This window comes from Pollicipes pollicipes, unplaced genomic scaffold (genome assembly GCF_011947565.3).
Source record: "Pollicipes pollicipes isolate AB1234 unplaced genomic scaffold, Ppol_2.1 Scaffold_2555;HRSCAF=2994_pilon_pilon_pilon, whole genome shotgun sequence".
NCBI lineage: Eukaryota > Metazoa > Arthropoda > Thecostraca > Pollicipedomorpha > Pollicipedidae > Pollicipes > Pollicipes pollicipes.
This window is the reverse complement of record NW_023596136.1, coordinates 25,099,292-25,122,885: the sequence shown is the minus strand read 5'-3', so window position 1 is coordinate 25,122,885 and position 23,594 is coordinate 25,099,292. Positions and strand designations below refer to the sequence as shown.

Here is a 23,594-nt window from a genome sequence, read left to right as displayed (position 1 = left end):
GGGATGGGATAAGTGCATCTTTTTACGAGTTGAAAACATTTGTTACCATGCAACTCCCTCTGGTGTAATGCTACTTGTGTTAAAAAGTTGGAGGCAAGGGCCACCGATCCCCAGACACCACCCCCCTCCCCCCCCCCCCCCCACCGTTTCCGTGTATTTGGACACCGAGTAAGTTGCCAGGTAGTATGTACTATGAATCTGAATCCTGGTTATAGGTTCCCTTTCTTTCCAGCCACATGTCTGCTGACATGACATGATCCAGCTGACTGTTCACATTATGCCCTGCGACTGAACGGGCCCTGACGACCGAAGGGCGTTGTTTACCTGATTATCAGCACGGTAGGCTTGTGAGAGAACTCGCTGTCTGTTGTCCCGCAATCACCCACAAGCCCCGTGGTGCAACGATTAGCGCTGATGATTTGGGCAATAATTGATGCGTTTTGTCCTTGTTTTCTCTATTTTTCATGCAGGTAAGGCTTCGAGCGACATCAACTACTGAGCTACTAATGCTACCGCGAAGAGATTTTAGACTCCCTAACTAAATGGCACCCCAGTTTTAGTCTCCAGGTTTTGAACCACTCACAGAGCCGATCCAAATGCGCCTGCAGTCTAAGACATCTCATTTCTATACAACATATATCATCACAGGCTTGAATGCGCTCACATGACATTACTTTTCAGTCTGACTACACCCGTTGGGCGTTCATGGCATACCGCCCTTTTCCACGAGGCACTTGCAAGGGTCGACATTGTAAACAATGGGTTTGTCGCACGACTACCCGCTGTCGGCAATCACTTTTTCCCAGATTTACCCTCAACTGACTTTTTCAGCCAACAAAATCATTCCGATCTGATGTGCTTAGGTTCGCCGGCACACATGGAACATTCTCTTGATGACCGCTGTGTCTGAGCGTGTAAGGTGCATGTGCGACTGTGTAATGCGTATATGTGTGCGTTTGGTTAAGTTTTTTTGTTTGTGTGCATCGTACATTTATTGTTTTTAAAACTTGACTGCTTCCATAATTGGGCTTTTTGACTGTGGAATGCTTATGTCCTAAATAAACAAGTAAATGAATAAATCTCCAGGAGCGCAGTAACCTGCGATATGTGAAAAGTGGGCATGCGCATTTTTTCAGATTGATGAACACATTTCTTGTCACGCAGCGTAGCAGGCACACTGCTGCTTGAGTTATAGAGCAGAGTGAGTGGCCGCCTCTGCCTATGCCCTTCTCATGTATTTTAACGCGGCTGACGCATTTGGACTTTTCATCACACGATAAAGCCGATTATTTGTGTTATACCTAGCGGCGATCGCGAGGAGAATACGTATTGACGGCCGGAGGGCGTTGTGTGCTGGATTATCAGCGCGGAAGATAATGGGATAATTTTTTGCATGCTATCATATATCTGGAGACCGGCCCCGTGGTGTAACGGTCAGCACTCAGGACTCTGAATCCTGCGATCCGAGTTCAAATCTCGGCGGGACCTGCAACGCCCGTAGTTTTGTGCATTCAACCGGATCGATTAAAGCGGACAGTGATTAAATGCCCGTGTGATTTTCAAATTACGAGAGATGAGCACCCATCCGCATGAGTCATAACCACGTGGGGGATACGTGCTGTATGAGGTTATCATCGTCATCATTGTATAGCGAAGACGCCAGAAGACCTGGAGACATGCTGCACCTCAGCATGCCAGGCCCAACCACTTAAGTCACGCCCGGGGAAAACAGATGAGTGGTGCACAATCATCGATATGTTTTGCTAGATAGGCTGAAGTATGTGACATTCAGGGCTTTATCGGAGAAAAAAGCGAGAGCGCTCGACAGCGAAATCCCTGTCAGAAGTGGGATTCGAACCTACGCCCGGAGAACCGGACTGCGACCTGAGCGCAGCGCCTTGGACCGCTCTGCCATCATTACACATATGGTGAACGCGAGCGAAAATTTGTGCTGTGCGTCGTTGGCGCCTTCTTTCAATGAGTTGTTGCTTTTCGGTGTTTCACACACTTTCAGATTGGTAGACGCATTTCTTGCTATGCAGCGTGGCAGGTGTATTGCTGTTTGGGTTTTAAACCTGGAGACCTAACTGCCCATGCTCATCCCCCTTCTGGTGCATTTGGGTGCAGCACAGGTTATCAGGTAGTCACAGCTTGGATCCAGGTTGTAAAATTAATCTGCATCCAGTCACTTGTCTGGTGATGTTGCATAGATACAGCACGATCAAGCCGACTTTTCGTATAGAGGTTTTCGGCAGGAGAACACATCTTGGTGCCCGAAGGGCGATATACACTGGATTATCAGCATGGTCGATGATGGTTAATTCGCGGCATGCAGTCACATCGCCACACGCCGGCCCCGTGGTGTAACGGTTAGCACTCAGGACTCTGAATCCTGCGATCCGAGTTCAAATCTCGGCGGGACCTCCAACGCCCGTAGTTTTGTGCATTCAACCGGGTCGATCCACCTAAGACTACAGGGAGTCGACACTTCCGCGGCACGTAATGTGGGGGACATAATTGTGCTAAGGCGGACAATAATTGAAGTTCGGGCGCAAGACTTGTGTGATTTTCGGATTACGAGAGCTGCGCACTCAGCAACATGCGGATCACATGTTGGTTGAGGTTATCATCATCATCACGCATAGCGATGACCCCAGGAGGCCTGGAGCATTCCTGGGTCTCGGCCTGCTAGGCTCAACTACTTCAGTCACGCGCAGGAAAACTGATGAATGGCGCACAATCATCTATATGCTTTGCTAGGCAGGCTGAAGTACGTGATGTGCGGCGGAATGTGATAGATATGTGGATATGATATGCGGTGACACCCGATACCGAAAAGCCATGTCAGAAGTGGGATTCGAACCCACGCCCGGAGAACCGGACTGCGACCTGAACGCAGCGCCTTGGACCGCTCGGCCATCCTGACGCACAGGATGAACGCGAGCGAAAAATTGGACTGTGCGTCGTTGGACACTTTAGGGACATTTATGGACATTTCTGGTGAAAAAAAAGAATGACAAACAATATTTTAAGACGGTGAAAAGCGACCCAAAGCGCACGTTGTGCCCGGTGTGTGTGCAACCGGTCTCAGTTTGAAATTTGCCCCACAACCGGACCCTGGCTGCTGCCAAAACCCGGTACTAGATGTAGCCGTGACATCCTTCGATTTCAAACTCGGGTGGGCATCGGTTGCTCCTTGTCCTGGTTTTACGTGATGTTCTTCGTGGTGATGATACTACGACAGTACGAATGTGGCCACAGGTCTCAGCATCGTTGTTAAGTGCCCATTGATCATATACTTAGAAGTCTGCGTGTTTTAGTCACCCTAGCTTTACTCTTGGAACGAGCAAACGAAAAGAAGGTACCATTAGGAAGCAATCATCCATTAATGTACCTACATTTTACTTGACCCAGGTATCGATTTTTCTATTGATATAACAGCCGTGGAAAATTGCGAGCAGTAGGGACGGGATGAGCACACCTTTCAACGCTTTGCAAACATTTCCTACAATGCAACTCCCCTGGTATAATGTTACTTGTGTTAAGAAGCTGGAGACAAGGGCCACCGATCCCCAAACCCCCTCCCCCATGTTTTCGTACATTTGGACACCGAATAGGTTGCCAGGCGGCATGTGCTGTGAATCTGGATCCCGATTATTACAGGATCCCGATGCTTCGCGTCCATCCCTCGGTGATATAACATGATCCTGCCGGCTATTCATATCATGCCGAACAGGCTGCTGCTGAACAGGCCCTGGCGACCGAAGGGCGTTGCATGCTTGATTATTAGAACGGTAAGCCTGTGAGGGAACTCGCTGTCTGTTGTCTCGCTATCATCCACCGGCCCCGTGGTGTAACGGCTAGCACTGAGGACTTGGGCAACAATAGGTGCGTCTTGTCCTTTTTACCCTATTTTCCATGCAGTTCAGGCTTCGCACGGCATCAGTCCCTTGTCGCTGCTGCTACCGCGAAGAGATTTCATATTCCGTAACCAATATGACACCCACAGAAGCGCAGGAACCTGCCAGAATGGGAATGGACATGCACCTTTTCCGTATTGGTTTACATATTTCTCGTCATGCTGCATAGCAGTTTTCTGTCATTTCAGCTGTAAAAATGAGGGAGTGGTCGCCTCTGCCCATCCTCTTGTCATGCATTTGGACGCGGTTGACGCATTTCGACTTTTCATAGGATGATCAAGCCGCCAGTTCGTGTTTCCATTTCAGTTTAATTTCGATCGAAATCCAAACCGAAATCAATTTCGGAGAATATCTAAACAGAGCTTGCCATGGAAAATCTGTCGTGGATGATTTTTACGTAAAAGTAAGGAAAACTTTCATTTACTGTCTGCTGTTACAGCAAAAAGTGGCGGTCCCGTGGTGTAATGGTTAGCACTCAGGACTTTGAATCCTGCGACCCGAGTTCAAATCTCGGCGGGACCTGTCATACGCATGCTTTTGCGCATTCGACCGCGTCGATGAGCCCGAGACTACACAATTCCACTCCGTGACACGTGCCATGAGGAGAAATAATGGCATGTGCAAGCAAGCAAGCGAGCAGGTGCGTGAGCATTGTGCGTTTCTCTGATTACAAGAGCTGCGCGCTTGTTTGCTACACGTCTCGCCAGGCACTGGAGTAGCTAGAGGGTCGCTAAATGCTAGAGTTTTGTGACTGTAAATTGTGGGAAGCGCGAGTCCGTAGAATTCCCTATGGTCCGTTATTAGCATGCTACAAGCGCTCACCTAATCCGTAAGCTCGTAACAGTGCACCTCCTATTGCAGGCGAAGGTCTCTTGTCAAACCATGAAGTGTTATTATTCCCGGAGCAACCAGTTGAAATGGCACATAAACATGTGTGTTGCGCTACTGCTGAAAGAGCGAACAGCAGTGTCATATGGAAACAACGAAAAGTGAAACGACCATTATCGAAAATCGCTGTCAGATGTGGGATCCGAACCCACGCCCGGAGAACCGGACTGCGACCTGAACGCAGCGCCTTGGACCGCTCGGCCATCCTGACACATAGTGACTACGCGGGCGAAAAATTGGGCTCCGCGTCGGTGGCGGCTTCTTTCAATGATTTGTTGCAATTTGGTTAATCGACAATATTTGTGATGTCATTTAGGAAATTCCTAGTGAGGGCAATAAATGACAAACAGCATTCCAAGGCGTTGAAAAGCGCCTAATAGCGTAATTTGTGCCCGGTGTGTGTGCAACCGGCCCAGGTTTGAAGTTTGCCCCACAACCGGACCCTGGCTTCTGCCGAGATCTGGTGCTAGATATCGTCGTCACATCCTTCAATTTCAAACTCGGGTAGGCATTGGTTGGTACTTGCTCTGGTTTTACGCGATGTTCTACATGATGATGATCAGACAGTACGAAGGTGGCCACAAGTCTCAGCATCGTTGTCAAGCATTCCCTGGCCACTTATTAATGCCTGCCAATTTCCATGTTTAAGTCGTCCGAGCTACACTTTTGGAGCGGAAATACGAAAGGAGAGTAAAAAGAGCAAGTAACCACTTATTAATGTACGTATCTTTCACCTGACGGCGCATCCATTCGTCCAATGATACAACACCGGTGGGGGAATTGCGAGCGGTAGGGATGGGATAAGTACATCTTTATACGAGTTGAAAACATTTATTACCATGCAACTCTCTCTGGTGCAATGCAACTCAACTCCCCCAACGTTTCCGTGTATTTGAACACCGAGTAGGTTGCCAGGTAGCATGTACTATGAATCTGAATCCTGGTTATAGGTTCCCTTTCTTTCCAGCCACATGTCTGCTGACATGACATGATCCAGCTGACTGTTCACATTATGCCCTGCGACTGAACGGGCCCTGACGACCGAAGGGCGTTGTTTACCTGATTATCAGCACGGTAGGCTTGTGAGAGAACTCGCTGTCTGTTGTCCCGCAATCACCCACAAGCCCCGTGGTGCAACGATTAGCGCTGATGATTTGGGCAATAATTGATGCGTTTTGTCCTTGTTTTCTCTATTTTTCATGCAGGTAAGGCTTCGAGCGACATCAACTACTGAGCTACTAATGCTACCGCGAAGAGATTTTAGACTCCCTAACTAAATGGCACCCCAGTTTTAGTCTCCAGGTTTTGAACCACTCACAGAGCCGATCCAAATGCGCCTGCAGTCTAAGACATCTCATTTCTATACAACATATATCATCACAGGCTTGAATGCGCTCACATGACATTACTTTTCAGTCTGACTACACCCGTTGGGCGTTCATGGCATACCGCCCTTTTCCACGAGGCACTTGCAAGGGTCGACATTGCAAACAATGGGTTTGTCGCACGACTACCCGCTGTCTGCAATCACTTTTTGCAAGATTCGCCCTCAACTGACTTTTTCAGCCGACAAAATCATTCCGATCTGATGTGCTTGGGTTTGCCGGCACACATGGAACATTTTCCTGATGACCGCTGTGTCTGAGCGTGTAAGGTGTATGTGCGACTGTGTGATGTGTATATGTGTGTGTTTGGTTAAGTTTTTTTGTTTGTGTGTATCGTATACTTATTGTTTTTAAAACTGGACTGTTTCCGTGATTGGGCTTTTGACTGTAGAATTCTTCTGTCCTAAATAAACAAGTAAATGAATAAATCTCCAGGAGCGCAGTAACCTGCGGTATGTGAAAAGTTGACATGCGCATTTTTTCAGATTGATGAACACATTTCTTGTCACGCAGCGTAGCAGATACACTGTTATTTGAGTTATAGAACCGAATGAGTGGCCGCCTCTGCCTATGCCCTTCTCATGCATTTGAACGCGGCTGACGCATTTGGACTTTTCATCACATGATAAAGTCGATTAGTTGTGTTATACCTAGCGGCGATCGCCAGGAGAATACGTATTGGCGGCCGGAGGGCGTTGTGTGCTGGATTTTCAGCGCGGAGGATAATGGGGTAATTTGCTGCATGCCATCACGCATCCGGATACCGGCCCCGTGGTGTAACGGTTAGCACTCAGGACTCTGAATCCTGCGATCCGAGTTCAAATCTCGGCGGGACCTGTCACATCCACGATTTCGTGTATTTGACCACCTTGATGAACCCAACACTAGAGGAATCGGCACTTCCGTGGCACGTGTCCCGGAGGGATACAATCTCAGTAAGGCATTCAGTGCTAATGTCAGTGCGCGAGTCCTGTGTGTTTCTCAGGTTACAAGAGATGCGTCTTCGTCCGTTACAAGTCTCACCAGGCGTTGGCGTGGCTAAAGGGTTTAAAGGCTAGAGTTCTGTTAGTATGTGGATTGTGAGCAGTGGGAGCTTGTAGAGCTCCTTATGGCTCGTAAATAGCGTGTTACGAGTGCCCCCGCCTCACCATCCCCCCCCCCCCCCCCCCCCCCCTCCTTCTGTAGTCTCGGAACAACCGGTCTCCTTTTGCTTCCGAAAGTCTCTTGTCAAATCACGAGCTGTAATCATGTCCAGATCAACTTTCATCCAGCCAACTGTCCGGTGATGTTGCACAGACACAACATGATCAACTCCACTACTGGTATTGTACCTACTGGCGTTGGCAGGGGAATGTGTATAGGCGACCGAACGGCGTTGTATACCGGATTATCAGCACGGTGGATGATGGAATGACTCACTGTATGCTGTCGCCAGTCCCCACGCCGGCCCCGTGGTGTAACGGTTAGCACTCAGGACTCTGAATCCTGCGATCCGAGTTCAAATCTCGGCGGGACCTGTAACACCCGCAGTTTTGTACGTTTAACCGGATCGATTAAAGCGGAGTGATTAAACTTCAGGAGCAAGTCTTGTGTGATTTTCAAATTTCGAGAGATGCGCGCTCATCCGCATGAGAGTCGTAACCACATGGAGGTCATATGCCGAATGAGATTAGCATCGTCATCAGTGTATAGCGATGACGCCTGGAGACATGCTGCATCTCAGCATGTCAGGCTCAACCACTGAAGTCACACTCCCGGGGAAAACCGATGAGTGGTGCACAATCGTCTATATGTTTTGCTAGATAGGCTGAAGTACGTGATATGCAAGGCTTTATCGGAGAAAAAAAGCCAGAGCACTGGACAGCAAAATACCCGTCAGGAGTGGGATTCGAACTCACGCCCGGATAGCCGCATTGCGACCGGAGTGCAACGCCTCGGACCGCTCGGCCATCATTACATATGCTGTGAACGCGAGCAAAAATTTGTGCTGTGCGTCGTTGGTGCATTCTTTCAATGAGTTGTTACTTTTCGGTGTTTCACACACTTCCAGATTGGTACAGGCATTTCTTGCTATGCAGTGTAGCAGGTGTATCGCTGTTTGGGTTTCAAAACTGGAGACCTAACTGCCCATGCTCATCCCCCTTCTGGTACATTTGGGTGTAGCACAAGTTACCAGGTAGTCACAGCTTGGATCCAGATTGTAGGATTCATTTGCATCCAGTCACTTGTCTGGTGATGTCGCACAGATACAACATGAACAACCCGACTTTTCGTGTAGAGGCTACCGGCAGGAGAACACGTCGTGGTGCCCGAAGGGCGATATATACTGGATTATCAGCACGGTCGATGATGGATAATTCGCCGCATGCAGTCACATCGCCACACGCCGGCCCCGTGGTGTAACGGTTAGCACTCAGGACTCTGAATCCTGCGATCCGAGTTCAAATCTCGGCGGGACCTGTAACGCCCGTAGTTTTGTACATTCAACCGAGTCGATCCACCTAAGACTACTGGCATCCGACACTTCTGTGGCACGTAATGTGGGGGACATAACTGCGCTAAGGCGGACAATGATTGAAGTTCGGGCGCAAGTTTTGTGTGATTTTCGGATTACGAGAGCTGCGCACTCAGCAACATGCGGGTCACACGTTGGTTGAGATTATCATCGTCATCACGCATAGCGATGTTCTCAGGAGGCCTGGAGCATTGCTGGGTCTCAGCCTGCTAGGCTCAACTACTTCAGTCACGCGCAGGAAAAGCGATGAATGGCGCTCAATCACCTATATATTCTGCTAGGTAGGCTAAACTATGTGATGTGCGGCGCTATGTGGCAGACATGTGGTGGTGCCCAATAGCGAAAAGCCCTGTCAGAAGTGGGATTCGAACCCACGCCCGGAGAACCGGACTGCGACCTGAACGCAGCGCCTTGGACCGCTCGGCCATCCTGACATATAGAGGCAACGGGGGTGAAAAAGTGGGCTACGCGTCGGTGGCGGCTTCTTTAAATGATTTGTTGCAAATTGGTTAATCTACAATATTTGTGATGTTATTTGTGAAATTCCCAGTGAAAGCACTAAATGACAAACAGCATTCCAAGATGGTGAAAAGCGCTTAATAGCGCAATTTGTACCTGGTGTGTGTGGGCAACCGATTTGATTCAGGTTTCAAGCTTGCCCAACAACGGGACCCTAGCTGCTGCCGAGATCTGGTGCTGGAGGTAGTCGCCACGTCCTTCAATTTCAAATTCGGGTGGGCATTGGTGGTACTTTTCCTGGTTTTACGTGATGTTCTACGCGATGATGTTCATAAGACAGTACGAATGTGCCCGCGGATCTCAGCATCGTTGTCAAGCATTCACTGGCCACGTGCATATCAATTTCCATGTTTTAGCCGCCCTAGCTGTACTTTTGGAACCGGACTGCGAAACGAGAGTAAAAAGAGTAAGTAACCATTCACTCATGAACGTATATTTCACCTGATCCCGGCATCCATTCGTCCAGTGGTATGACAACCGTGAGGAATTGTGAGCGGTAAGGATGGGATAAGGACATCTTTACGCAATTTTTCTTACCATGCAACTCCCCTGGTCTAATCTTGCCTGTGTTAAGAAGTTGCAGGCAAGGGCCACCGATCCCCAGACCCCATCCCCCTTCCGTTTCCGTGCATTTGGACGCCGAGTAGGTTGCCAGGTGGCATGGACTATGAATATGGATCGCGATTATAGGATCCCGTTGATTCCAGTCACTCACTTGGTGATATAACATGAACCAGAGGACTTTTCATATAATGCCGAACAGACTGCGACTGAACCGGTCCTGGCGACTGCATGGCTTTATATGCTTGATCATCAGCACGGTAGGCTTGTGAGAGAACTCGCTGTCGGTTGTCCCGTTATCACCCACCAGCCCCGTGGTGTAACGATTAGCGCTGATGATTTAGGCAACAATAGATGCGTTTTATCCTTGTTTACTCTATTTTTCATGCAAGTAAGGCTTCGAACGACATCAACTACTGAACTACTAATGCTACCGCGAAGATATTTTAGACTCCCTAACTAAATGGCACCCCAGTTTTAGTCTCCAGGTTTTGAACCACTCACAGAGCCGATCCAAATAGGCCTGCAGTCTAAGACATCTCATTTCTACACAGTATATATCATCACAGGCTTGACTGCGTTCACATGACATTACTTTTCAGTTTGACTACACCCGTTGGGCCTTCATGGCATACCGCCCTTTTCCACGAGACACTTGCAGGAGTCGACATTGTTAACTGTGGGACTGTGTAATGTGTATATGTGTGTGTTTGGTTAAGTTTTTTTGTTTGTGTGTATCGTATTCTTATTGTTTTTAAAACTGGACTGTTTCCATAATTGGGCTTTTGACTGTAGAATTCTTCTGTCCTAAATAAACAAGTAAATGAATAAATCTCCAGGAGCGCAGTAACCTGCGATATGTGAGAAGTGGGCATGCGCATTTTTTCAGATTGATGAACACATTTCTTGTCACGCAGCGTAGCAGATACACTGTTATTTGAGTTATAGAACCGAATGAGTGGCCGCCTCTGCCTATGCCCTTCTCATGCATTTGAACGCGGCTGACGCATTTGAACTTTTCATCACATGATAGAGTCGATTAGTTGTGTTATACCTAGCGGCGATTGCCAGGAGAATACGTATTGACGGCCGGAGGGCGTTGTGTGCTGGATTATCAGCGCGGAAGATAATGGGATAATTTTCTGCATGCCATCATATATCTGGAGACCGGCCCCGTGGTGTAACGGTTAGCACTCAGGACTCTGAATCCTGCGATCCGAGTTCAAATCTCGGCGGGACCTGTCACATCCCCAATTTTGTGTATTTGACCACCTGGATGAACTCAACACTAGATGAATCAACACTTCCGTGGCACGTGTCCCGGAGGGATACAATCTCGGTAAGGCATTCAATGCTGATGTCAGTGCGTGAGTCCTGTGTGTTTCTCAGGTTACAAGAGATGCGTCTTCGTCCGATGCACATCTTGCCAGGGGTTGGCGTGGTTTAAGGGTTTAGAGGCTAGCAGTTCTGTTAGTCTGTGTATTGTAAGCGGTGGGGGCTTGTAGAGCCCCTTATGGCTCGTAAATAGCGTGTGACGAGTGCCCCCGCCTCACCATCTCCCCCCCCCCCCCCCTTCTGTAGTCTCGGAACAACCGGTCTCCTTTTGCATCCGAAAATCTCTTGTCAAATCAAGAGCTGTAATCATGTCCAGATCCACTTTTATCCAGCCAGTTGTCTGGTGATGTTGCACAGACACAACATGATCAACTCCACTACTGGTATTGTACCTACTGGCGTTGGCAGGAGAATATGTATTGGCGACGGAACGGCGTTGTATACCGGATTATCAGCACGGTGGATGATGGGATAACTTGCTGTATGCTGTCGCGAACACGCACACCGGCCCCGTGGTGTAACGGTTGGCACTCAGGACTCTGAATCCTGGGATCCGAGTTCAAATCTCGGCGGGACCTGTAACACCCGCGGTTTTGTGCATTCAACCGGATCGATTAAAGCGGACAGTGATTAAACGTACGTGTGATTTTCAAATTACGAGAGATGCGCACTCATCCGCATGACATCCGCATGTCATAACCACATGGGCGTTTACATGCTGTATGAGGTTATCATCGTCATCATTGTATAGCGAAGACGCCAGAAGACCTGGAGACATGCTGCACCTCAGCATGCCGGGCCCAACCACTGAAGTCACGCCCGGGGAAAACCGATGAGTGGTGCACAATCGTCTATATGTTTTGCTAGATAGGCTGAAGTATGTGACATGCAGGGCTTTATCGGAGAAAAAAGCGAGAGCACTCGATAGCGAAATCCCTGTCAGAAGTGGGATTCGAACCTACGCCCGGAGAACCGGACTGCGACCTGAGCGCAGCGCCTTGGACCGCTCTGCCATCATTACACATAGGGTGAACGCGAGCGAAAATTTGTGCTGTGCGTCGTTGGTGCCTTCTTTCAATGAGTTGTTGCTTTTCGGTGTTTCACACACTTTCAGATTGGTAGACGCCTTTCTTGCTATGCAGCGTGGCGGGCGTATTGCTGTTTGGGTTTCAAAAGTGGAGACCTAACTGCCCATGCTCATCCCCCTTCTGGTGCATTTGGGTGCAGCAGAGGTTACCGGGTAGTCACAGCTTGGATCCAGGTTGTAGGACTCATTTGCATCCAGTCACTTGTCTGGTGATGTTGCACAGATACAACATGAACAACCCGACTTTTCGTGTAGAGGTTACCGGCAGGAGAACACGTCGTGGTGCCCGAAGGGCGATATACACTGAATTATCAGCATGGTCGATGATGGATAATTCGCTGCATGCAGTCACATCGACACAAGCCGGCCCCGTGGTGTAACGGTTAGCACTCAGGACTCTGAATCCTGCGATCCGAGTTCAAATCTCGGCGGGACCTGTCGCACCCGTAGTTTTGTACATTCAACCGGGTCGATCCACCTAAGACTACAGGCATCCGACAATTCTGCGGCACGTAATGTGGAAACATAATTGCGCTAAGGTGAACGATGATCTACGTTCGGGTGCAAGTCTTGTGTGAGCTTCGGATTACGAGAGCTGTGCACTCAGCAACATGGGGGGTCACATGTTGGTTGAGGTTATCATCGTCATCACGCATGGCGATGACCCCAGGAGGCCTGAAGTATCGCTGGGTCCCAGCCTGCCAGGCTTAACTCTTTCAGTCACGCGCAGGAAAACCGATGAGTGGCGCACAATCATGTATATGTTTTGCTAGGCAGGCTGAAGTACGTGGTGTGCGGCGCTATGTAATAGGTATGTGGATATGATATGTGGTGGTACCCGATACCGAAAAACCCTGTCAGAAGTGGGATCCGAACCCACGACCGGAGAACCGGACTGTGACCTGAACGCCGCGCCTTGGACCGCTCGGCCATCCTGACGCATGGGGTGGACGCGAGCGAAAAATCGGGCTGTGCGTCGTTGGTGCCTTCTTTCAGCGAGTTGGTACTTTTCGGTTCCAATCGGCAATTTTTTGATATTATTGAAGGACATTTCTGGTGGCGAAAACAAATGACAAACAACATTTCAAGACGGTGAAAAGCGACTAAAAGCGCAAGTTGCGCCTGGTGTGTGTGCAACCGGTCCCAGTTTGAAATTTGCCACCACAATCGGACCCTGGCTGCTGCCAAAATCCGGTACCAGATATAACCGTAACATCCTTCAATATCAACTTAGGGTGGACATTGGTTTGTATTTGTCCTGGTTGTACGTGGTATTCTTCGCGATGATGATCATAAGACAGTACGAAGGTGACCACAGGTCTCAGCATCGTTTTCAAGCATCCATTGATCATATATTCTTTAGTTTGCATGTTTTAGTCGTCCTAGCTGTACCTTAGAATAAGCAAACGAAAAGAACGTAAAAAGAGCAAGCAATCATCCATTAATGTACCTATATTTTCCCTGACCTAGGTTTTGATTTGTCTATTGATATAACAGTCGTGGAAATTGTTAGCGGTAGGGACGGGATAAATACATTTTCAACGTTTTGAAAGTATTTCTTAGCATGCAACTCCCTCTGGCCTAATGTTACTTGTGTTAAGAAGCTGGAGGCAAGGATCACCGATCCCTTCAAACACCCTCATCGCTCCCCCTCCCCCGTTTCCGTGCAGTTGGACACCGAGTAGGCTGCCAGGTAATATGTGCTATGAATCTGGATCCCGATTATAGGATCCCGTTGTTTCCAGTCACTCGCCTGGTGGTATGAAATGATCCAGCCCGCTATTCATATTATGCCGAACAGCCTGCGGCTGAACAGGCCCTGGCTACCGAAGGGCGTTATATACTTGATTATCAGCACGGTAGACTTGCAGGATAATGCACTGCCCGTTGTCCCGTTATCGCCCACCGAACCCGTAGTGTAACGTGTAGCACTGAGGACTCTGATTCTTGTGATCCGAGTTCAAGTCTTGCCGAGATTTGTCTCGCGCATGGCTTTGTGTATTCAGTCAGGTTAATTAGCCTAGGACTACTGGAAGCAACACTCACGTGGCACGTTATGTGGGAATACCATTGCGCAAAGGCGGGCACTGCTGAAGTCAGGGCGCAAGTCTCGTGTGGTTCTCAAATTGCGAGAGATGCACACTTGCGAGAGATTGCGGTAGCTTAGCGCCTTCTCCAGCGCCACTGGTTTGTGGGTTCGGTACCTTTCTCCCAAACAGAGCATGGGTGAAAAGGTGACACTCACTCCGTGTTCAACAGTCCTCTCGTTTGCAAACACACTCTACTTTTAAGTATAGCTTGGTTGTAATAAGTTTTAAATGCGAGATTATCGTGCCAAGTCGTAAGTCATGTGCTGATTGAGAGCAAACTGCAGCGATATTGATGGCCAAGCATTTCTTCATCAATAAAGAGGGGAGGGTGGAGCCCATGTTATCATCACCGTCAAAGCATAGCGAAGACGCCAACAGACCTGGACATATTCTTAGGGTCAGCCTGTCCTGCTTTATCAAGGCAGCCACGCCCGTGGAAACCTGAGGGCTGGCACGTAGTCATCTGTATATCTTGTAACATATGATGAGGTGAGTGCTGTGCAACGCTATGTGGGAGGAATAAAACGAGAGCACTCGATATCGAAAAGCCACGTTAGCAATGGGATTCCAACCCACGCCCGGAGACCGGAGACGCAACCTGAACGCAGCGCCTCGGACCGCTCGACCATCCTGACACATGAGAGTCAGGGTGAATAATACCATTGGTGCTTCGGCTGTGGCTTTGGCTTGATTTGTCGCCATTGCGTGTCAACCTTCTATGTAAGTGGTCTCCAGGTGAGGCAACTCGTGGCGTAAATGACAACAGTGGATTCGCTTTGTCCTTATTGACTCTGTTTTCAATGCTGTTCAGATAGGGTATGGAAACAGACCCGTCTCTACCTTTGCTACCGTGAAAAAGTTTACATCTGCTTACTTACATGACAAGGACGGGGGCACAGAAGCCTGCGAGAAGTGGGAAATGGACATGCACACTTCTTACGTCGCTAAACACGTTTCTTGCCATGCAGCGTAGTAGTTATACTGTCATTTGAGTTGTCATACTAGAGAAGAGATCGTCTCTGCCCATACCCCTCTCGTGCATTTGGACACGGTACGGATGATCTGAGAGTATAAATACGGAACCGGGCTGTGAGATTCATTTGTATCGTGCCCCTGGTCTGGTGATGCCGCACAGATACAGCGTGATAAAGTCGAATATTCGTGTTATACCTACAGGTCTTCGAAGAGCAAATATGTTATGGCGGCTAAATAGCGTTGTGTGATGAATAATCAGCACTGTAGATGATGGAATAATTCGCTGAATGCTGCCTTAATGCAACATGCCGGCCCCGTGGTGTAACGGTTAGCACTCAGGACTCTGAATCCTGCGATCCGAGTTCAAATCTCGGCGGGACCTGTCTCGGATGTAATTTTGTGTATTCTATGCGATTATGTTCATGCTTATTGAAAGTAAAGTAGATCGTTGATCTGGTTGCGGATCCAGGGGACCAGCCGGACCACGGCCGGTCAAAATGCCGAAAGTTGGGCAAAAATGTACTACGCAAATGGTTAAGGGCATTTATGAGGAATGTTAGATACATAGGTAATACAGTAGTGTTAGCCTTAACTGTGATCGAATTACCAAAAAAGTTAACTGAAACGGAAAAGGCACACATTCATTGCGTTCTGGGAAAATTTTGGCAATGCTCGCTACGGGACAATCATGTAAGAAATTCCTGGACGTAAAAGGATTTTTTATTTTCTGCCTGCTTTCACGCCGCTTAAGGTGCAGCCGTTAACAGTCAGAATTTTGAATCCTTTGATCCGAGTTCGAATCTTGATGGGACCTGTCATCTCCACGCTTTTATGCGTTCGGCCGCGTTGATGAACCCAACACCAGAGGAACACCTCCGTGGATCGCGGCCTGGAGGGACACAATTGCTCTAAGGCGGCCTGTGCTGATGTCATTGCGCAAGTTCCTTGTGTGTTTTTTTCAGATAAGAAGAGATCCGTCCTTGTTTGTTACACATCTTGCGAGATACTGGCGTGGCTAGATGGTTTGCAGTCAAGAGTTTTGCAACTTTGCAAATTGCGAGGAGCAGGAGCTCGAAGAGGCCGTTATGGCACGTAGCGCATATGTTACTAGCCCCCCCCCCCCCCCCCGCCCCCCCCCCCTCCCACGTAGGCTCTTAGCGACCGATCCCCCTCCAAACGCAAAGGTGTCTTTAAAAGTGCCAAATAATGAGCTGCAGTCATGCCCAGAGCAGCCAGGTGAAATGGCACGCAAACATGTATGCCTGGATGTATATTCTAAAAAAGTGATGAGCGGTGCTGTACGGAAGCAACGACATATAAAGCATCCGGAATCAAAAGTAGCTGTCAGAAGTGGGATTCGAACCCACGCCCGGAGAACCGGACTGCGACCTGAACGCAGCGCCTTGGACCGCTCGGCCATCCTGACGCCATGAACGCGTTTCCGTTGCTTCATCAAAAATAAACATGCGATGATTTGGGTGGATGTTGCTGGAGCACTGTTTGCTGCCGGGAACGATTTCGGAGAAGGCATCAGTTGCATCAGTACCTAATTTGACCGCGCAGTTTTGGCGCACTGACGGTGGATAACAATGGACATAAAGTTAACTGAAAAAATATATTCATAATCGAAAGATGTACAATTCGTATAGTTTTATGAAAACAAAGCATACAAGCTAGACCTGTAATATCACATATGCGCACCAATTTGCACCCCAGCTTTCTGCTTCTGTTACAAACAATAAATAGATCCAATAAAGCGTGTGAATGAACTGCGCCGCTTATATATCACGCACCTTCATCCAAACTCCTCAGAAAAACATCTTCCATTCCTGATTAGGTTGGAGAAAGTTCGGGGCGAGCTTTGAAGACCCTGGAGGATGTCGAAGGGGCCACGGGAACGATCAGATAAGTTTGGAGGAGTTTTACAGGAAACGTTCGTATTTGAGAACGTTGAAGCAAACATCAAGCATGATGAAACAAGTTAACTTAAGACTATTGGTATACCTTTTAAGTGGATAAGTCTGCTCTAGGCAGCACAAGTCTCTGTTTAGTAAATTTGCTCCCCAATGTGTCATGGTTTGATTACGTTATCGTGCCTTGCATGACATTGATTGAGAGCTAATTGACGGCCGTTATATCCGGAAATCGTCCCCACGAATGCCAGATATGACGCCCCGGCAAGTATATTTATTTTGGCCTTAATCACCGCATGGCCCACGGAATGACAGGATACGAATGACGTTATTATAACGTCATGAATGACAAGTTGACTTCGAATTGCTCTTCCCAATACACCTCTTCCCCTTTTCGAGGGTGTGTGGCTCGGAAACTAGAGCGGCCTAGGCCTTAAGAAAGGCAGGATTGTGAACAGTACCAAAGGGTCCTTAAGATGGCTATTTCAATTCAAAACCTCATTTAAATGCGGAGCGCAGTCTTAAATGAGGTGAGGAGGTTAGAGGAGCGACGGAAACAGGCCACATGAGAAATACGGAAGAAGCAATCCCTCAAGTTTTGGGGGCGGTAATGGATTGATTTCTCGTCATTGCGTTTGAGCGGTCCCTCCAAGTGATATCATTTTCACACTGCTTTCAGATGAGGAAACGAGATAGCCAACAAAGAGGCAGCTAGGATGTCGCGAGAAGGGACCGAATCGGGTCATAGCGCGGCCTTCCAGCCAGGGGATCACCTCGTCATCACTGTATGCGGGAATGGATCCAGGTGGGGGGCAACTAGGCTATGACCAGCGCTGTTGTTTTCTAGGTCAGTTGGAGGGGGGCTAAGACAATTGATTTTACGCAATTAGGCTATGACCAGCGGTGTCGTTTTCGAAGTCGGTTGGAAGGGGCACTGAGCCTATCAGTTTTACCCAACTCATCACCAAATCATAGCATCTTGCCAGATTTCGGCCACCCTGATTTGCGTCATGATTTCAAGATCAAAGCCCCGTGGTGTAACGGTTGGCAATCAGGACTCTTCACCCTGCGACCCGAATTCAAATATCGGTGGGACCTGCCATATTCGTGGTTTTGTGCATTTAGCTGCGTCAATAAGCGCAAGACTACCGGAACTGAGCGCAAGACCACCGGGGATACTATTGCATTACGGCGGGCAGGCTCAAGTCAGTGCGCAAATCTTGTGTGGTTCTCAAATTGAAAGAGACTCGCGCTTATCCTGCTGCACGGCGTGCTAGGCACTGCCGTGGCCAGAACATGGCCTTCTGTGGCTGTAAAATCGCGAGAAGAGCGGAGAAGACAGCTGTTCTTTCTACGGTATCTTCCAACGAACCCCGTGGCCAGCGAGCAGGTCTCTGTCCGTGTCACATTGGGGACTACCATCAGCCGCGCGAAGCCTGCCTCACATGGCGCGAAGCACGCGGCTCCTGCCGACGGTACATGGCAGGGGTTTCGTTTTTCGGCACGCCTGTGGGACAGTCTTGACCACACGCTTGCTGTCAGAATCCCCGCCGCATCGCGTATGCAAGCAGCGGGCCTGTCTCGATTTGTCTGGTCGAGTGGTTAGAGGAGTGCTTTGGTGACATAGAGCGAGACCGTGCCCTCGTGGCAGGTCACCGGATCAAGAGGTCAAGATAAAGGCAGCTTATGCCCTTAAACCCACCGCCGCTGGCGCTGGTTGGCACTGGTTTAAGACAGCAACAGGGCGCATAGTCCCCAGTGGCCGCCACTTCCCGACCCCCGTCCATATTAGCACGTGTACTGACCAACCGCACTCCCGAGGTCGTCGTAAGTGCCTTTTGGATGAAGTATGGGCTCCAGTCCCAACCACACATATTGTTTTGTCGTAAGTCGAATATGCCACACTCAACACAGTATCGGTGTTAACGTTTATATGGCTCAAGGACATTGCCGGCAGATCAGCCACATAATTTGCGGAAAGACGATCAGTTTAACGTCGCTGGAGTCGACAGTTTAAGATGAGAGTGTGATGTCCTGTTCAGTTGTGCGGAGAGACACCAGACCCCCAAACGTTGAGATAAAGTTGGGTTAAACCGTGGAGAAACATTTTGTAGTGCATTTTGGGCCAAGTTACCCAATTTTTCCCCTGAACTGCAAGTCCTAACTTGTTTTGCGAAGCTGGATCCCTTACTCAAGGTTAACATAAACATCAACTGTTTTACGTCTTTTAGCAAAGTGACTGAGAGCACGGCAGTGTGGACCGTGGCGAGCATTGAGTGCGAAGATTTCGTAGCAAAATTCTGAACATGATGGTGAGCAAGTGGACACACAGCAGAGCACAAGAAATAGCAGGTTGAAAATCATTTGTTGGATTCGATATGCAGGAATAAGTGATAAGTAAATTGGCAATGCTCTAATTACAACAGTTACACAAAAGATCCAATGTCAGAAGTGGGATTCGAACCCACGCCCGGAGAACCGGACTGCGACCTGAACGCAGCGCCTTGGACCGCTCGGCCATCCTGACGCGCCGGGTTCAAGCGAGCGAAAAATTTGAGTGAACGGTGACTGGTTCCGTGGAATGGCTTGCTACGATTGGATTGCAGTCGACATTATTAGTAATGTCATTTAAAGGCGACAGTTGCTTGTCATTTGCTGTCTAGCAGGGACAGCGAATGCAAGCATCCTTCCAAAGCGGCGGAAAACTACAAACAGAACAATTTTTGTTCAGCATTTGTACAACTGGCCCCAAATTTGGAAACCGCACTACAAGCGGGCCCAGTCATCTCCCAAGATCCAGTGCTGGATTCGGCCGTCACACCATTCAATCAATCCAGTTTGGTGGGCTTTGGCTGGCTCGTGTCCTCTTTTTGAGTGAGTTTCTGCGTAATCATGATGATAAGACAGTGCGAATGTGGCCGCAATTCTCAGCATCGTTGTCAAGTATCGAAAGGCCGAATAGTTAATAATTGGCAGGTTTTAGTCGCGCCAGCTATGTTTTTGGAACGATTCTACGAAAAGAACGTAGACATCATTCACTTGTATATTTATGTTTCACATGACTTAGGTCTCAATCAGACAAATAATACGACACCCCTATGGATTGTAGAAAGCTACAAGAGTTAAGAAACGGACAACTACACGTTACAATATTTTCAAAACACTTCCCACCATGCAACTTCTCCCGTTCCAATGTTAATTATGTCGAGAAGCTGGAGGGAAGGGCCTAACCCCCACTGTTTCCGTGTATTTGGACACCGAGCAGGCTGCAAGTCATATAATGCTCAACAGCATGCGACTGAACTGGTCTTGGCGACTGAATGGCGCTGTGTACCTGGATTAACAGCACGGTATATGATGGGATAATTTGCTGCATGGCATTACACCGCGGTAAACCGGCCCCGTGGTGTAACGGTTAGCACTCAGGACTCTGAATCCTGCGATCCGAGTTCAAATCTCGGCGGGACCTGTCTCGGACGTGGATTTGTGCATGCCACGTGATTGCGCTCATGCTTAGTGAAAGTTAATTATAGCAATGATCGTGGTCTAGCTGCGGACCCAGAAGGCCAACTGGGCCATGGTCCGTCAAAATGATAAAAGTTGGGCAAAAACACATGTTACACAGATTGTTCAGGCTTTTTAGTACGGATGCTACAAATAAAGGTGGCACAGTAGTGTTGCCCTAAGCTGTCCTGGAATAACTAGGAGAAGGGAGAGATACATGCAACGAAAAACACACTACTTGAGTTCCAAGAAAATCTAGGCAACGCTCGCTACGGGAAAACCATATCATGAACTTCCTCGACACAAGAGGAAGGAACACTTTCATTTGCTGCCTGTTTTCATACCACGTGTGGACGGTCCCGTGGTGTAACGGTTAGCAATCAGGACTTTGAATCCTGTGGTCTGTGTTCAAATATCTGTTGTACTTGTCACATCCATGCTTTTGTGCATTCGGCCGGGTCGTTGAACCCAACGCTAGATGAATCAGCAATTCCGTGGCATGTGACCTGGAGGGATGCAATCACGCTGAGTAGGCCTGTGTGGGCGGGTCTGGTGTTTCTCAGATTACAAGAGGTGTGCCCTCGTCTGCTACGTATCTTGCCAGGTACTGGCGTGGCTAGAAGGTTTATAGGCTAGAGTTCTGCGGCTGTGTAAATTACGAAAAGCAGTAGCTCGCAGAGACCCTAAATATGGCTCAGAGCTCATATGTTATTTGCCGCCGTTCCCCGTTCCCCACGAAGGCCCTTAGCAACAGATCTCCTTTTAAAACACGGAAGGGTCTTGTCAATATCAGCTGTAATTGCGCAAGAGCAGCGCGGTGTGAAATGGCACGTAATATGAGTGACTGGAATAGCGTATGCTGAAAAAGCGATGAGCGGGGCTATACGGAAGCACCAAGCGCATCCAGCCGGAGAGTTGAAAGAGCACTGGCGGAGGCCGGATTCGAGCCCACGCCGGAGAACCGGACTGCGACCTGAACGCAGCGCCTTGGACCGCTCGGCCATCGTGACACCATTAGTGCACTGCCGTCGCTCTCCAAATGAACAAAACAAAGCAACACAGAATGAGATGATTCTGGAGGAGGTTGGAGGAACGGTGAGGTCGCTCAGACGGAAACAGCGTCGGAAGAGGCACTCACCTGACCAGCGCCCACATTTGGCCACATGGTTTTCGCGCACGGACGGCGAATAGCAATGGTCGGATATATGTGTACTGAAAAGACGCATACAGATTCGGGAAAATGTACGGTATTTATAGTTTTAAGAATACGAAACTATAAAAACAGATTAATATAACATGCATGTGCACAAATTAACGTTCCAGTACTCTGTTTCTTGTTACGGGGTAACACATCGGGGCCAATAAAGCATGTGAATAAACAGCGCTGCTTATGTCTCCCAACACCCTCATCCAACTTGTCCGAAAAAGACAGCTTTTATTCCGGACTAGATTGGAGGAGGTTCGGGGCGAGCTTGAGGAGCTTGGAGGAGGCTGGGAAGAGCCACGGGAACGATCAGATTAGTTGGATGAGCTTTAAAGCAAATGGTTCATATTGAGGGCGCTGAAGCAAACATCAAATGTGATAAAACAAGCTAACTTAAGACTATGGTACATTTTTTAGGAGGAAAGTCTCCTGCTGTAGACAGCACAACTGCTCTGTTCAGCAAATATTCCCCTCAATGTGTCAGGTTTGATTATATCATCGTACCTTGCATAGCATTGAAGTTGATGAGCCAATAGCGGCCGTTATATTCTCAAAATCGTGCTCAAGAACGCCAGAATATGAACGCCTCTGCATTTTTTATTTTTCTGCTGTCATTTCTTGTAATCGCCGCATTAGCTTGGAATGACAAGATCCAATGACGTTATTATGACGTTATGAACACGAAGGTGAGTTTGAAGGACTCCCCCCCCCCCCCCCCCCTCCTGTACACCTTTCCCCATTTTCGCTGGTGTGTAGCTCGGAAACTAGAGATGCTTAGGTTTTAAGAAAGGCAGGAGTGTTAACAGCACAGAAAGGTCCTCAAGGTGGCTATTTCAGTTCAAAACCTCATTTCAATGCGGAACATAGCCTTTGATGAGGTAAGAGAAGGTTAGAGGAGCGACAGGAACAGGCCTCATGAGAAATGAAGAAGAAAAAGGCATTCAAGTTTTGAGTGGGGCGATGGTTGCTTTGCCATCATTGCGTTTCAACCGTTCCTAAATGTGATATCCTTTGACGATGCTTTCAGATGAGGGAACGAGACGATCAGCACTGGAGAGGAGCCGAGACGACCAACAGTGGAGCGGAGATGATATGAGCAACGGTGGAGCGGAGACAAGATGACCGACAGTGGAGCGGAGGCGAGATGACCAACAGTGGAGCGGAGGCGAGACGACCAACAGTGGAGGGAGACAATATGAGCAACAGTGGAGCGGAGACAAGATGACCAACAGTGGAGCGGAGGCGAGATGACCAACAGTGGAGCGGAGACGAGATGACCAACAGTGGAGCGGAGACGAGATGACCGACAGTGAATTGCATTACGGCGGGCTGTGCTCTAGTCAGTGCGCGAATCTTGTGTGGTTCTCAGATTCCAAGAGATATGCGCTCATCGTGCTATATAACCTGCCAGACACTGCGATGGATAAAGGATCGCCTTCTGTGGCTGTAAGATCGGAGAAGAGGGGGAAGACAGCTGTTCTTTGAATGGTGTCTTTCAACGAACCCCGTGGCCAGCGAGCAGATCTCTGCCCTGCCATACATTGGACCACCATCAGCCGCGCGAGGTCCGCCTCACGTGGCGCGAAGCACGCGGCTCCTGCTGACGGTACATGGTAGAGGTTTCGTTTTTCGACACGCCTGTGGAACAGTCTTGACCACACGCTTGCTGTCAGCATCCCCGCCGTAGCGCGTACGCAA

The 23,594-nt window shown here is 48.8% G+C and overlaps 14 non-coding genes across 14 annotated transcripts; 10 read left to right on the top strand and 4 right to left on the bottom strand.

Annotated features, from left to right (window-relative positions):
• Positions 1-1,416: 1,416 nt before the first annotated feature.
• On the top strand, positions 1,417-1,488 carry TRNAQ-CUG (transfer RNA glutamine (anticodon CUG)). Its single transcript has one exon. It is a non-coding gene; the product is annotated as a tRNA-Gln (tRNA).
• Positions 1,489-2,352: 864 nt separating this feature from the next.
• On the top strand, positions 2,353-2,424 carry TRNAQ-CUG (transfer RNA glutamine (anticodon CUG)). Its single transcript has one exon. It is a non-coding gene; the product is annotated as a tRNA-Gln (tRNA).
• A 418-nt stretch (positions 2,425-2,842) lies between these two features.
• On the bottom strand, positions 2,843-2,926 carry TRNAL-CAG (transfer RNA leucine (anticodon CAG)). The gene has a single exon. It is a non-coding gene; the product is annotated as a tRNA-Leu (tRNA).
• Positions 2,927-4,370: 1,444 nt separating this feature from the next.
• TRNAQ-UUG (transfer RNA glutamine (anticodon UUG)) lies at positions 4,371-4,442 on the top strand. Its single transcript has one exon. It is a non-coding gene; the product is annotated as a tRNA-Gln (tRNA).
• A 2,516-nt stretch (positions 4,443-6,958) lies between these two features.
• Positions 6,959-7,030, top strand: TRNAQ-CUG (transfer RNA glutamine (anticodon CUG)). Its single transcript has one exon. It is a non-coding gene; the product is annotated as a tRNA-Gln (tRNA).
• Positions 7,031-7,638: 608 nt separating this feature from the next.
• TRNAQ-CUG (transfer RNA glutamine (anticodon CUG)) lies at positions 7,639-7,710 on the top strand. The gene has a single exon. It is a non-coding gene; the product is annotated as a tRNA-Gln (tRNA).
• Positions 7,711-8,581: 871 nt separating this feature from the next.
• TRNAQ-CUG (transfer RNA glutamine (anticodon CUG)) lies at positions 8,582-8,653 on the top strand. Its single transcript has one exon. It is a non-coding gene; the product is annotated as a tRNA-Gln (tRNA).
• A 405-nt stretch (positions 8,654-9,058) lies between these two features.
• TRNAL-CAG (transfer RNA leucine (anticodon CAG)) lies at positions 9,059-9,142 on the bottom strand. Its single transcript has one exon. It is a non-coding gene; the product is annotated as a tRNA-Leu (tRNA).
• Positions 9,143-10,957: 1,815 nt separating this feature from the next.
• On the top strand, positions 10,958-11,029 carry TRNAQ-CUG (transfer RNA glutamine (anticodon CUG)). Its single transcript has one exon. It is a non-coding gene; the product is annotated as a tRNA-Gln (tRNA).
• A 1,546-nt stretch (positions 11,030-12,575) lies between these two features.
• On the top strand, positions 12,576-12,647 carry TRNAQ-CUG (transfer RNA glutamine (anticodon CUG)). The gene has a single exon. It is a non-coding gene; the product is annotated as a tRNA-Gln (tRNA).
• A 2,938-nt stretch (positions 12,648-15,585) lies between these two features.
• On the top strand, positions 15,586-15,657 carry TRNAQ-CUG (transfer RNA glutamine (anticodon CUG)). Its single transcript has one exon. It is a non-coding gene; the product is annotated as a tRNA-Gln (tRNA).
• Positions 15,658-16,617: 960 nt separating this feature from the next.
• On the bottom strand, positions 16,618-16,701 carry TRNAL-CAG (transfer RNA leucine (anticodon CAG)). The gene has a single exon. It is a non-coding gene; the product is annotated as a tRNA-Leu (tRNA).
• Positions 16,702-19,631: 2,930 nt separating this feature from the next.
• On the bottom strand, positions 19,632-19,715 carry TRNAL-CAG (transfer RNA leucine (anticodon CAG)). The gene has a single exon. It is a non-coding gene; the product is annotated as a tRNA-Leu (tRNA).
• An 870-nt stretch (positions 19,716-20,585) lies between these two features.
• TRNAQ-CUG (transfer RNA glutamine (anticodon CUG)) lies at positions 20,586-20,657 on the top strand. Its single transcript has one exon. It is a non-coding gene; the product is annotated as a tRNA-Gln (tRNA).
• The last annotated feature ends 2,937 nt before the right edge of the window (positions 20,658-23,594 follow it).